This window comes from Thalassophryne amazonica, chromosome 9, assembly GCF_902500255.1.
Source record: "Thalassophryne amazonica chromosome 9, fThaAma1.1, whole genome shotgun sequence".
NCBI classification, from domain to species: Eukaryota; Metazoa; Chordata; class Actinopteri; order Batrachoidiformes; family Batrachoididae; genus Thalassophryne; species Thalassophryne amazonica.
The window spans coordinates 84,291,665-84,305,589 of NC_047111.1; the positions used below are offsets into that span (position 1 = coordinate 84,291,665).

Genomic DNA, 13,925 nt, shown 5'->3' on the forward strand with positions numbered 1-13,925 from the left:
GACTTTTTCCCAGTTGCTGGGGTCCTCAACACTGAATCACTTGCATGCTGGAACAAGCTCAAAGAAATGCGCCACATGGCCAAAATGTTGTAGTTGACATTCTGCCCCAGTACAAGTGATATTCCCCATCAGAGCCTCCCTACATAAGTTCTTTGACACAGTCATTCCAGCAGCACTCACAGCTCCTTCTAAAAACAGACCTAGTACCTAGTAGACAATCCGAGAAATTGTGGAAGAGGTGGGCATCATTTTTCGGAGTCCAGCATGTCCTGTGAGACTTCAACACGGAGGCACTTTAGCTCTGCCGTCAGCAGCTTCGGTACGAAGTTCACCGCCACTCTGTTCATGGCCAAATCTTCTGTCACAGTGGAATGTGCCGAAAAAAGTGCTGATGTCCACCTCTTCCACAATTTCTCGGATAGTCACACGACGGTCCCGCTTCACCACAGCATTCACTTTGGAAATTATCTGGTCATTTCAGCGTGTTGATGGCCAACCGGAGCGTGGCACGCTCTCCACCGTTGTGCGGACGTCTTTAAACCGGTTGTACCGCTCCTTAATCTGTGTGATACCCATAGGATCGTCACTGAAAGCCGTCTGAATCTTCCAAATGGTTTCCACCTGGCTGCCGCCCAGTTTCTGGCAAAATTTGATGCAGTAGCGCTGCTCCAGTTGTTCCGCCATTTTCCTTGCAATGAAAATCAGCCGAGAGCACAACACGCATCCTCACACAAAGACTGCTTGCCAGCAAATGACGCAACTGTCAGGCGTGAAAAAATTCACGCATGTGCATGAAAGGTTCAAGGTTGGCTCATGCAAGCACACGTGATTCAAATCCATCAGGTTTTTGCAAAAAATAAAAAGGTCGGATACTTTTCTAACAGACCTCGTATAAGCTTAATATATAGGGTCTCTCAAAAAATGTACCCAAAAGTACTTTGAAATATGAATACCAGGAAATGGTTTTACTGGAAAATAATGGTGTTTTCTCATTTCAGGAACCTTAATGTTTGTTCTGCAAGACAAAGTCCAGGAAAAATGCTGCAATTGACCCTAATTCAGAGAACAAAAATCGTTGAGTTCTGTGCAACGCATCCTAAGGGCTGACTTACATCTCATTCCAAAATTCAGTCTGAGTGAACCAACTCTCCAGCAAATGGCAAGGAGACTTGAATTTGCTTGGTTGTTTTCAGAAAACTGGAGACAGGTGATTTGTTTCTTAGGAAACTTCAGATGAGGAGGTTACATTGATCATGTAGTGTAAAAGATAAAAGGTTAAAACATCAAAAAGGAAAGACTGAACTAAAAACTGTGCATTGGGGAGAAAAATTACATGCTTCGGCCATATGGTCATGCAGAAATGTCTGATCATATTGATTGGTTTTTCTCTGCTGTCAAAATACTTTTGGGTACATTTTTTGAGACACCCTCTATACATACACACACATTCCAGGACTTGCAAGTGTGTTTTTTCTACTATTGCCTTGGAGGGCGTTTCTTATGTCAAAAGTCATGTAAAAACTACTGATGCAGGGGTAAAAAGGATTTCATGCATGAAATTTATTCAACTTGGGCCTCCATTAGACAAATCATTAACATTTAGTTTTTTTGGTTATGCAAGCGACACACAAAACGTCTCCTTCACAAATCATCAAACCGCTCAGCACTCAGTAAAGGTCACAAGCCACTTCCGGAAATGGGTGACTTCCTCTTGGCTGTCTTGAATACAAGTTTAGTTTGTTTTTGCAAGCAGCAGTGCACGAAAAACACACACACAAAACAGTGTTTGCACAAACTATGGGGCCAATATGTGGATTTCTATGAAAAGTTTCTTTATATGTTATATGTTAACAGTGCTGGCACCCATATAATTGTTTCAAAGTATGAAAGTGAGGAAAGCTGCAGAAGTATCACACAATCAGCTGCTCGCCAACTTCCTCTTCACTGCACAAAAGACAGAGTGAGAATAAAATGAAGACATACAGAGCACTACAATATCTGCTCTGGTTGTCATATCTCATTAAGCAGTTTCTGAAATATGGGACAACATTCATGGAAACAAAAAAAAAAAACCCCAGATGTTCTGATAGGTAGGTGATGTCACAGAGGAAATATAGCATTGGTTGCACTGCAGATTATACATGTTCACACTGCTATGTAGCAAAGATGCACCAGGTCAGGTAAAAATAAATGAATTCAAATTTTAAAACGTATGCATACATTTACAGAACTTCATGTTTTAATACAGCAAAATAATGAATAGAAATTGTGGCTCAAAAAAGTTGGGGGGAAATTTAATGGCAATCTACTTCAGTATCAAGTCAAATGAATTTCAGACAGATTTTATTACTCAATGAGTGGTTGAGACAGTGATTAAATGTTTTACTATTGTCACATTCCTTTACTCCCCCCGCCCCAAGTGCCACAATCTACATGCAGATCTATAACGGATCTGCAGTGGAAACCCCAAACAAAAACACTGGGTAAGCCACAAGGAAAAGGTCAGTACTGCAAAAAAAAAGTTCCTTACACTTGCATACATACCCCTAATCAAAAATATGTACGTATGCATTTGACAACATGTTAAAGTCAGTTTTTGGTTTCTGTATCAACAACTATGCTCCAGAGGTGATTTAGACAAAGTGGTTGATAATGATTTGGGTTTTGGGGCCGACACAGCTTAGAGATCTGTCCTGAGATCAGTAGTTTTTGAATCTTCCTTAACAACCCAGAAAAAGTAGATCAAGGCAGACATGTTTTCAACTCATGCAAGAGGGTTGTGACAAACTTTTTTCTTACAGCCTGGGATGACTTGGTGTCAAGTAATCGTGTGGCAAAGGCCACAGATGCACACACATGGACGGAGCCCCGTCCTTTAACTAAAAAACAAAAATTATAATAGAAATTAAATAAATGAACTGGACCCATAGAGAAATTATATATTGCTGTATTATTAGGATCTACTGGGAAAATAAGTTAAAAAAAAACAACAAAAAAAAACACCGGACCCATATAAGAACGGACTCTTGTCATATGATATCTTGTCTCTCCCCTCAGCCCCAACCAGTACCAGCAGAAGACTGCCCCTCCCTGAGCCTGGTTCTGCTGGAGGTTTCTTCCTGTTAAAAGGGAGTTTTTCCTTCCCACTGTCGCCAAGTGCTTGCTCACAGGGGGTCGTTTTGACCGTTGCGGTTTTCCGTAATTATTGTATGGCTTTGCCTTACAATATAAAGCGCCTTGGGGCAACTGTTTGTTGTGATTTGGCGCTATATAAATAAAATTGATTTGATTTGATATGATTAAGTTCCCGTTGGTAAAATTAAGGTTTACAAAAATCATGTCATGGGAAATGAGATGAAATAGAGCTGTTTTTAAATATTTAAACTCTCCACCTCTGTTATGTTACATCAATACTAACCACTGAAACATACAGTATCTTAAAGTAAGGTTTCCCTCCATTGGTTTTCTGTTTTAATATCAGTCATGTTCAAATTTCTCTAAACAGCTGTTCTGAACCATATTCACGCTGCATGCACGGCTGACCTGTAAAAACTGAATACATGTAATTTATTGACTTTGTTGTTCAACCAAGTCAGAAATGTTGTATTAAGACGTACAACCCCAATTACAATGAAGTTGGAACGTTCTGTAAAATGTAAATAAAAACAGAATATAATGATTTGCAAATCCTTGTCAACCTATATTCAATTGAATACACCACAAAGACAAGATATTTAATGTTCAAACTGATAAGCTTTATTGTTTTTGTACAAATATTTGCTCATTTTGAAATGGATGTCTGCAACAAATTTAAAAAAAGCTGGGACAGTGGCATGTTTACCATTGTGTTACATCACCTTTCCTTCTAACAACACTCAATAAGCATTTGGGAACTGAAGACACTAATTGTTGAAGCTTTGTAGGTGGAATTCTTTCCCCTTCTTGCTTGATGTACGACTTCAATTGTTCAACAGTCCTGGGTCTCCGTTGTCGTATTTTGCACTTCATAATGCACCACACATTTTCAATGGGCGACAGGTCTGGACTGCAGGCAGGCCAGTCTAGTACCCGCACTCTTACTATGAAGCCACACTATTGTAACGTGCAGAATGTGGCTTGGCATTGTCTTGCTGAAATAAGCAGGGATGTTCCTGAAAAAGACGTTACTCATGTGCCCATGCCATGCACACTAACACACCCCCATACCAATGGCCAATGGACAGCAGTGCACTGTTAAATGCAGTGTTGGAATTGGTGTGTTTTTAGACCTTTTGAAAGCGTTTGATACAGTAAATCATGAAATTTTGCTCTCTAAGTTACATAAATACGGATTTAAAGTACTATCCATAAATGGCTTAGTAATTATTTATTAGAGAGAAAACAGTATGTTCTTCTGAATTTGGAATCTGAAATTAATTCTATAGACTGTGGAGTTCCTCAAGGCTCGATTTTGGGACTGCTTTCATTCATAATATATATCAATGATTTTGCATCCATTTCTACTGCAACATTCTCATTGTTGTTTGCTGATGACACTAACCTTTTTATTTCCAACAAAGATATAGATGGTTTGGTTAAAAGTTTAAATAATGATCTCTTGAATTATTTAATGTGGTTCAAAGTTAATAAATTATTGTTAAATATAAAAAGTCTAATTTTATGTTATTTGCTGGCAATAAAAAATGTAATCATGATCAAATTAAAATTTACATAGACAACGAAGAAATATCAAGGGTCTCTTCTACATGTTTTTGGGGTGTATGGATGGATGACAAATTGTGTTGGAAAGAATATATTGAACACGTTTGTAAAAAAAATACCTAAGTCAATAGGAATCATAAGCAAACTAAGATATTTAGTACAATACAAATGTCTTAACATTATATTACAGTTTAGTTTATCCTTATTTAACTTATTGAAATATTGTATGGGAAAGCACCTTTGTGACTTATATAAACAAAATTTTTCTTTTACAGAAAAAAATGTGTTCAAACAGCTACCTTTTCGAAACCTAGCACTCCAAGTGCACCTTTGTTTTTTTAAATTGCAGCTCTTAAATATCTATCATATAAATATTTTCCTGACCTGTATATTTGTCTTCAGAGCTCTTCATGATATTAGTTGGCCTTTTTTTATTAAATATTATTTTGTGCATAACCATCAAATTCATAATTATCCGACAAGGCAGACCTCATATTTGCATTTATCTTTGCACAGAACGACTCGTTATCAGCGTCACATTAGATATCATGGTGTTAAATCTTGAATACAGTACATCTTCTAAATCCAACCATCACCTTATACAGATATAAAAGTGGATTAAAAGCAGAGCTCCTGTATGAGTATATATAATGTTAATATATTACCTGATTTTGACTGATTCAAACATTTTATACTTCATGAATTGATACAATTGTTTTGTTTATTGTTGTGATATTTTTGTTTTTCTTTTTGTTTGGGAGTGGGTCTCTGATAAGCCTCTTTGGCTTCAACCTCTCCCCTGCACAGTATGTTCATATTGTGTTTCTTTTTATCATTATAATTTCATGTTTATATATATGTGTGTGTGTGTGTGTGTGTATGTACATTTTTTATTCTCTTTCTAATTGTGATTCTCATTGTGCTAACTAAATGAAAATAAGAAAAATAAACTTCTTTCCAAATTTGCATAAATGACGGTGACTTGGGCGCTTTTTCACAGGTGGCGCTCTTTATGTTAAGAACGCGATATTTGGCGATTTTCATTTGGCCATATCTCGGTGTGCCCCCTATGGATTTCAGTGAAACTTGTTTTATTATGTTCCTCTGTTGTGTGGGCCGTTGAAGAGGAGGTACTGCTGGCCCACCACCACCAGAGGGCACCCTGCCTGGAGTGCGGGCTCCAGGCACCAGAGGGCGCTGCCGCCTCACAGGAGCAGCCGGGGTGACAGCTGACACTCATCACCTGTGACAGCTGTCACCACTCATCTGATCTGCATCGGTATATCAGCAAGACGTCATCTCCACCTCTTTGCCGAGATATCGTTCTACCTGAAAGGTAATATCCTCAGCCTGACTGCTTGATAGAAAGCCCTTTTTGTGATTTTTGTGAGTGATAACAGACTTTTTCTCCAACGAGAGGTGGAGGTAGCTTCCCTGCCGTGCAGATTGCTGGGTGCAGACGCACCCACGTTTGTGTTTTTGTTCCTCGCCAGCAGTACCAGGTCCGACACGCGGAGGCAGTGGCCACCTGGGAGTTCGGGACTTGGCGGCTCCAGTATTCCCGGGGTCTGGTGGCGGAGGAAATCGTGTGGTTCCGGTTCTGCTTTGGACAGGCGTCTCCTATCTTCGAGCCTGCCCACACGACACCTTGTAATTTGACCTCTGATCTATTGTGTAATCTGTTGTGTTTGTTGTGCACGTTCGCAACAGTAAAGTGTTGTTATTTGACCTATTCCATTGTCCGTTCATTTGCGCCCCCTGTTGTGGGTCCGTGTACTTACACTTTCCCAACATCCTCTGTATCTCTGCTATTCATGATAAAGATATCAAGAAGGCGTTTTGCCTCATTAACCCTCCTTGTGGGTTAATAAAATGGAATGACAAGGAAAACGTATTTAACACACATATTGAATTGAATACTTCATACAAAAGCCGTGGTTGCTAATGACAACTTCCAGACTACTAATCACACGCATGGCTCAGGGTGATTTTGCCCCATTCTTCCACACAAGCAGTCTTGAAATCTTGAAGGTTCCGTGGACCTCATCTATGAACTCTGGTCTTTAGTTATTTCCATAGATTTTCTATTGGATTTAAGTCAGGTGATTGGCTGGGCCATTCCTGGAACTTTATTTTCATTCTCTGAAACCAACTGACAGTTTCCTTTGCTGTGTTTGGGATCACTGTCTTGCTGAAATGCCCATCCTCATTTCATCTTCATCATCCTGGTAGATGGCAGCAGAATTTGATCAAGAATGTCTCTGTACATTTTTCCATTCAACCTTCCTTCAATTATATGAAGTTTGAAAGTGCTGTATACTGGAAAAACAGCACAACAACATGGTGTTTCCACCTCCATATTTCACTGTTTGTATGGTGTTTTGGGGTTGATGTGCAGAGCCACGTGACCTCTAAACAAGGTGTCTATTATGGCATCCAAAGAGTTTAATTTTGGTCTCATCTGACCAGAATGTATGCTCAGTATTTCACAGGCTTGTCTAAATGTTGAGCAGCAAACATTAAATAAGCTCCAATGTGCTTTTGCTTCAGCAATGGAGTCAGTCTACTAAACTTTCTTAGTGGACTACAATTAGTCACCCAACATTATCCATCTAATCACTGTTTCACATCGATGGCTAAACTTGTAGATTAGCTTTCTTACCTTAGCCAACTTTTTTCATGGGTATAACGGCCTTGCGCGTGCCGTTGCCGAGAGATGGCTCCAAGCTCGACAGTTTTACTTCCGGGTTGGTCGCTGTCATGAACTATCCAACTTTGTTTCGTTTACTGGTTTTATTAACATTTATGGACCCATACAAACTGCAGAACGATGTGCTTAGCACTTAGCCTAGCAGTTTCACTCTTGGGTTTCTTCTTCTACACTTCCATCACACCTTTGTGCAGTGCCCTTTTGTGCCCAGTGGCTCATGTGAGAACTGTCACAAACACATCATGACAGCTGTCTGCTGCAACCACGGCCAAAACAGAGAAAGTTCTCCTTTTGAAGAATACGAGCAATGTAGGGGTGCTTTTGAGTGTTCCATTAAGTGGTGGTACATGGTAGCTGCCATTTTTGAGGTAAGACATTGAAGTTTTAGCCACTAAAATATCTGTGGTGAAAATGTCATCAAAATCCGTTTAGTAGTTTTGATGTAATCCTGCTAAACGACAAACAAACAAATAAACACTGATGATTTTATTATGTCCTTGGTGAATGTAATGAGCACATCACTTAAAATAAGCTTGTCTGTTTCTGAATGCCTCATATTTTCCCCACACAACACACCTTGCAATAGTGGGGTTTGGTGAGTACCACTGGGCCTTTAAAAAGAAGAATAAAAAAAAATTCTAGGGGAAATACTGTTGATGCTTCTGATGCTCTCACACAAGAACATACCACTGCATTTGTCTAGCAAGTGTTAGATTCTGCCAGTAAGTCAGGTTAAGGTTTGTTTAGCCAAGCAGCACAGAGCGTGCGCACACACACACACACACACACACACACACACACACACACACACACACACACACACACACACACACACACACACACACACACACACACACACACAACCACATATCTGCAGGTAGCATCAGTCAGACCTCTACATGGAGACACAAAGGAAGAAACAGAGAGGGTTACACAATCACAATGAAAATGTCTCCACACAACACATGGAACAAGCACAGCTGTCACCTTAGTGAGCACAACAAAAGGGACAGCACAAGTACAAATGTTACGATTTTACACTGTCTGAAGATGTTATGCTTCAAAACAACAAAAAGGAGAGACAACAAAGAAACCGTTTGGATGCCATAATAGACACCATGTTTGGAGGTCAAGTGGTTCTGCACATCAGCCCAAAAACACCATACAAATGTTTAGGGACTCTGAATATTCTGGCAAAACTACAAATGTGCATTAAAGAACACAGCTGTCTGACTGGCACAGACACAAACTATTTTATTTACACATGCAGTCATGTGCAAATTTGATGTGCTTAAAACTCCAAATAACCTAATAAATAGATAAAATGTGGAAGCAGTTTTCATCTTTAAAAATATATTTTAAGTTATATTTTGTGGTCCTTAGGGCTTGTTGTTGTGCTGCCATGATTACAGCCTCTGTGCTGTCCTTTAGCCTGGCCTTTTCTAACCACTTCCTCCATCTGTTAATGGTACATCCCATGGAGGGGCTTGATCTTCCATGATATCTCCTCCCCCCAGTCTTTATCACAGTGAGTCTTCAGCTGTCTGAGGGATTCTTGTAGCAACTAATGTCATTAGGCCATCTTTCTGATGGATTCATGGATGCTGTTCATTTCATCTTGGATCATGGTTCTGAAATTCACTAGTCTTGACTCTTCCTCTTTCTATTGCTGATACAGCCTCAGGGTACTGGAGTTCGGATGGAAGCCTCCATGCATTGTGAGGAATTTTTATCTCTTGACATCAGTGGCATCCATCTCCTCCTGTGCCCAATTTATTATTCCAGCTGGGTATCTGATGACTGATAGGGGGTATGTATTGATGGCTCAGATCTTATTCCTGCCATTGAGCTGGCTTCTCAGCACCTGTCTTACCTTCTGAAGAGATTTGGCTGTGGCTGACCTTATTGCATCTTCATTGTGGTTCCTGTTGGCGTGGGACCAGGTACTTGTAGCTGTCCTGTATGTCCTCTATCCTGCCATCTTTTCAGTGCCTGACTCCACCTAACTCCCAGCCAACCCATAAATTGGTAAAGATGTGGTGCATGTGCAAGATCAATGTGACCTGGGCAGGACAAAGCAAGCTCCAACACAACTCCCCAACCTCCATCTCGCAATTACCAAAACAAACAAACCAAAGGCTAACAAAGCTAACTCTGGTTTGGGTCTGTGATGAATGCATATTTTTGGAGGGGACTGAGCAGTGGTTTTCATGACAGATGGTTTCGGGAGCAGGTATGAAAACTGTTCAAGGTGGAGTAACATCACCAAGCTCATGATAAAATAAGTCCCTTCGGCTTCTCCCTTGTTTCACTCGGGGTCACCACTGCATGTTGATTTGGCACAAGTTTTATACCAGATGCCCTTCCTGACGCAACCCCATATTACATGGAGGATGGGCAGGGGTGGCCTTGAACCGGAAACCTTCCACTCTAGAAAAAAGTGCACTTATCCGCTTTTGCACGACCAAGCTCCTGACACCAGTTGATTACTGCAAATGGCTTCAATATAGAAATTAGTTATACTAAAATTTCACTCAACAAAAATACTGGAGCACAGATGTCTTAGATGGTCCGTTAGTACAGTTGACCACACAGCAAATCATATTATCTTAGATTTTTGTAAAAAAAAATGCTGGGGGCTTCTGGTGGGGTTGGAAAAATTGAAACTGTCATCTCCTGAACAGTTCTCATAAATGGGGAACCAGCTATAAAGATCAAAGTCACATTTTATATCAGGCTGTAAATATTTATTTCTACTGTAAAATTTGACCTTTTAACATGATGGTGCGCGAGTAGTAACTTCAGTTTGGACATGCATCCCAGAAGGTCACAGTCCAAAATTGATAAAACTGGCATATGAAGATCATGGTTGGCCATGAATATGATATACCCCACAAGAACAAGGTTTCAAATCATGACCTTCCAAAACATATCCATGAAAGTGAAAATGGTGCTTAGAACTTGTACACAGTGCTGTAGTCTTCTATTAAATATACACTTTTTTTATTGGTTTCCTCATTATGAAACAACCTGTATTTGGGGACTATTTTTTATGACAAGCTGAAGTTTGATGTGAACACAGCCACCATTGTGAAGCGAGGACAGCAGAGACTTTATCTTCTCCGTAAACTGAATTCCTTTTCTGTCAGACCTGCCCTCCTTTGTCGTTTTTATCAGTCTTCTATTGAGAGACTTGTGTTTTTCTTTCATCTGCTGGTTTCACCACCTCTCAGTGAAGGACAGAAACAGCCTGAACAACACTGTTAAAATCTGTTCAAACATTATCGGAGTGAAACAAAGAGACTTACACTCTTTGTAATCAACAGATCCTCTGGACAACTGAAAGCATCTTGTCCTGGTCAGGTCATGTTCTTTTAGGAGAGTTTTCTCTGCTTCCTTCAGGATGCCGTTGCTTCCCCGGTGTGTAGAACCAACCGGTTTTTAAAGTCGTTTATCCCTTCGGCGATTCGACTTTTAAATGCTCCATAGTTCTGCCATGTTTTTATTTATTTATTCTTGCTATTCATTTTAACTCATTAAGTCTGTTTTATTTGTTTTATTGTTGTTATATATTATGTTATTGTGTGTGTGTGTTTTTTAAACAGACTGCTCAAATGAAATTGCCCCTTGTGGGATTAATAAAGTTGTTGATTGATTGAACCTCTTGCACTGTTAAAGCTTTATATTTTCTGAACATATTTCAAGTTAAAGGGATACCACAAACTGGTTCAAGTGCAAAACAGCATGGTGTAAAAGAATGCAAGTGGTACACAGAGAAAAACTCAGTGAGAAAAATTTTCACAGACAACTTAAAACGCAATTTTAGGCTAACTGCACTTTCTCTGTCTAAACCCTTTACAACCCAATCACAGTTCATTTAACTGTACATCTTCCTCAAACAACAAACTGCTTTCGAGTGATAATACTTTGTCAGATCAGAGATCTGAAATTTGTCTTACGTATTTAGTAGCGCCGTTACAGCACAATACATAAACAACACAAATAAGACACATATTTCACAAACAAACAATCCATACAACAAAAATTTACTCGCATTGTGGCCTTGATAATGTTGTTATGGATTAATCAATCAATTTTTTTTTTTATATAGCGCCAAATCACAACAAACAGTTGCCCCAAGGCGCTTTATATTGTAAGGCAAGGCCATACAATAATGATGTAAAACCCCAACGGTCAAAACGACCCCCTGTGAGCAAGCACTTGGCTACAGTGGGAAGGAAAAACTCCCTTTTAACAGGAAGAAACCTCCAGCAGAACCAGGCTCAGGGAGGGGCAGTCTTCTGCTGGGACTGGTTGGGGCTGAGGGAGAGAACCAGGAAAAAGACATGCTGTGGAGGGGAGCAGAGATCGATCACTAATGATTAAATGCAGAGTGGTGCATACAGAGCAAAAAGAGAAAGAAACAGTGCATCATGGGAACCCCCCAGCAGTCTACGTATATAGCAGCATAACTAAGGGATGGTTCAGGGTCACCTGATCCAGCCCTAACTATAAGCTTTAACAAAAAGGAAAGTTTTAAGCCTAATCTTAAAAGTAGAGAGGGTGTCTGTCTCCCTGATCTGAATTGGGAGCTGGTTCCACAGGAGAGGAGCCTGAAAGCTGAAGGCTCTGCCTCCCATTCTACTCTTACAAACCCTAGGAACTACAAGTAAGCCTGCAGTCTGAGAGCGAAGCGCTCTATTGGGGTGATATGGTACTACGAGGTCCCTAAGATAAGATGGGACCTGATTATTCAAAACCTTATAAGTAAGAAGAAGAATTTTAAATTCTATTCTAGAATTAACAGGAAGCCAATGAAGAGAGGCCAATATGGGTGAGATATGCTCTCTCCTTCTAGTCCCCGTCAGCACTCTAGCTGCAGCATTTTGAATTAACTGAAGGCTTTTTAGGGAACTTTTAGGACAACCTGATAATAATGAATTACAATAGTCCAGCCTAGAGGAAATAAATGCATGAATTAGTTTTTCAGCATCACTCTGAGACAAGACCTTTCTGATTTTAGAGATATTGCGTAAATGCAAAAAAGCAGTCCTACATATTTGTTTAATATGCGCTTTGAATGACATATCCTGATCAAAAATGACTCCAAGATTTCTCACAGTATTACTAGAGGTCAGGGTAATGCCATCCAGAGTAAGGATCTGGTTAGACACCATGTTTCTAAGATTTGTGGGGCCAAGTACAATAACTTCAGTTTTATCTGAGTTTAAAAGCAGGAAATTAGAGGTCATCCATGTCTTTATGTCTGTAAGACAATCCTGCAGTTTAGCTAATTGGTGTGTGTCCTCTGGCTTCATGGATAGATAAAGCTGGGTATCATCTGCGTAACAATGAAAATTTAAGCAATACCGTCTAATAATACTGCCTAAGGGAAGCATATATAAAGTGAATAAAATTGGTCCTAGCACAGAACCTTGTGGAACTCCATAATTAACTTTAGTCTGTGAAGAAGATTCCCCATTTACATGAACAAATTGTAATCTATTAGACAAATATGATTCAAACCACCGCAGCGCAGTGCCTTTAATACCTATGGCATGCTCTAATCTCTGTAATAAAATTTTATGGTCAACAGTATCAAAAGCAGCACTGAGGTCTAACAGAACAAGCACAGAGATGAGTCCACTGTCCGAGGCCATAAGAAGATCATTTGTAACCTTCACTAATGCTGTTTCTGTACTATGATGAATTCTAAAACCTGACTGAAACTCTTCAAATAGACCATTCCTCTGCAGATGATCAGTTAGCTGTTTTACAACTACCCTTTCAAGACTTTTTGAGAGAAAAGGAAGGTTGGAGATTGGCCTATAATTAGCTAAGATAGCTGGGTCAAGTGATGGCTTTTTAAGTAATGGTTTAATTACTGCCACCTTAAAAGCCTGTGGTACATAGCCAACTAACAAAGATAGATTGATCATATTTAAGATCGAAGCATTAAATAATGGTAGGGCTTCCTTGAGCAGCCTGGTAGGAATGGGGTCTAATAAACATGTTGATGGTTTGGATGAAGTAACTAATGAAAATAACTCAGACAGAACAATCGGAGAGAAAGAGTCTAACCAAATACCGGCATCACTGAAAGCAGCCAAAGATAACGATACGTCTTTGGGATGGTTATGAGTAATTTTTTCTCTAATAGTTAAAATTTTGTTAGCAAAGAAAGTCATGAAGTCATTACTAGTTAAAGTTAATGGAATACTCAGCTCAATAGAGCTCTGACTCTTTGTCAGCCTGGCTACAGTGCTGAAAAGAAACCTGGGGTTGTTCTTATTTTCTTCAATTAGTGATGAGTAGAAAGATGTCCTAGCTTTACGGAGGGCTTTTTTATAGAGCAACAGACTCTTTTTCCAGGCTAAGTGAAGATCTTCTAAATTAGTGAGACGCCATTTCCTCTCCAACTTACGGGTTATCTGCTTTAAGCTACGAGTTTGAGAGTTATACCATGGAGTCAGACACTTCTGATTTAAAGCTCTCTTTTTCAGAGGAGCTACAG

General features: G+C 39.7%; 1 protein-coding gene across 1 annotated transcript in view; it reads right to left on the reverse strand.

Annotated features, from left to right (window-relative positions):
* Nucleotides 1-13,925, reverse strand: part of ubash3ba (ubiquitin associated and SH3 domain containing Ba) — a 68,691-nt gene that overhangs the window by 41,078 nt on the left and 13,688 nt on the right. The window lies entirely within an intron of this gene.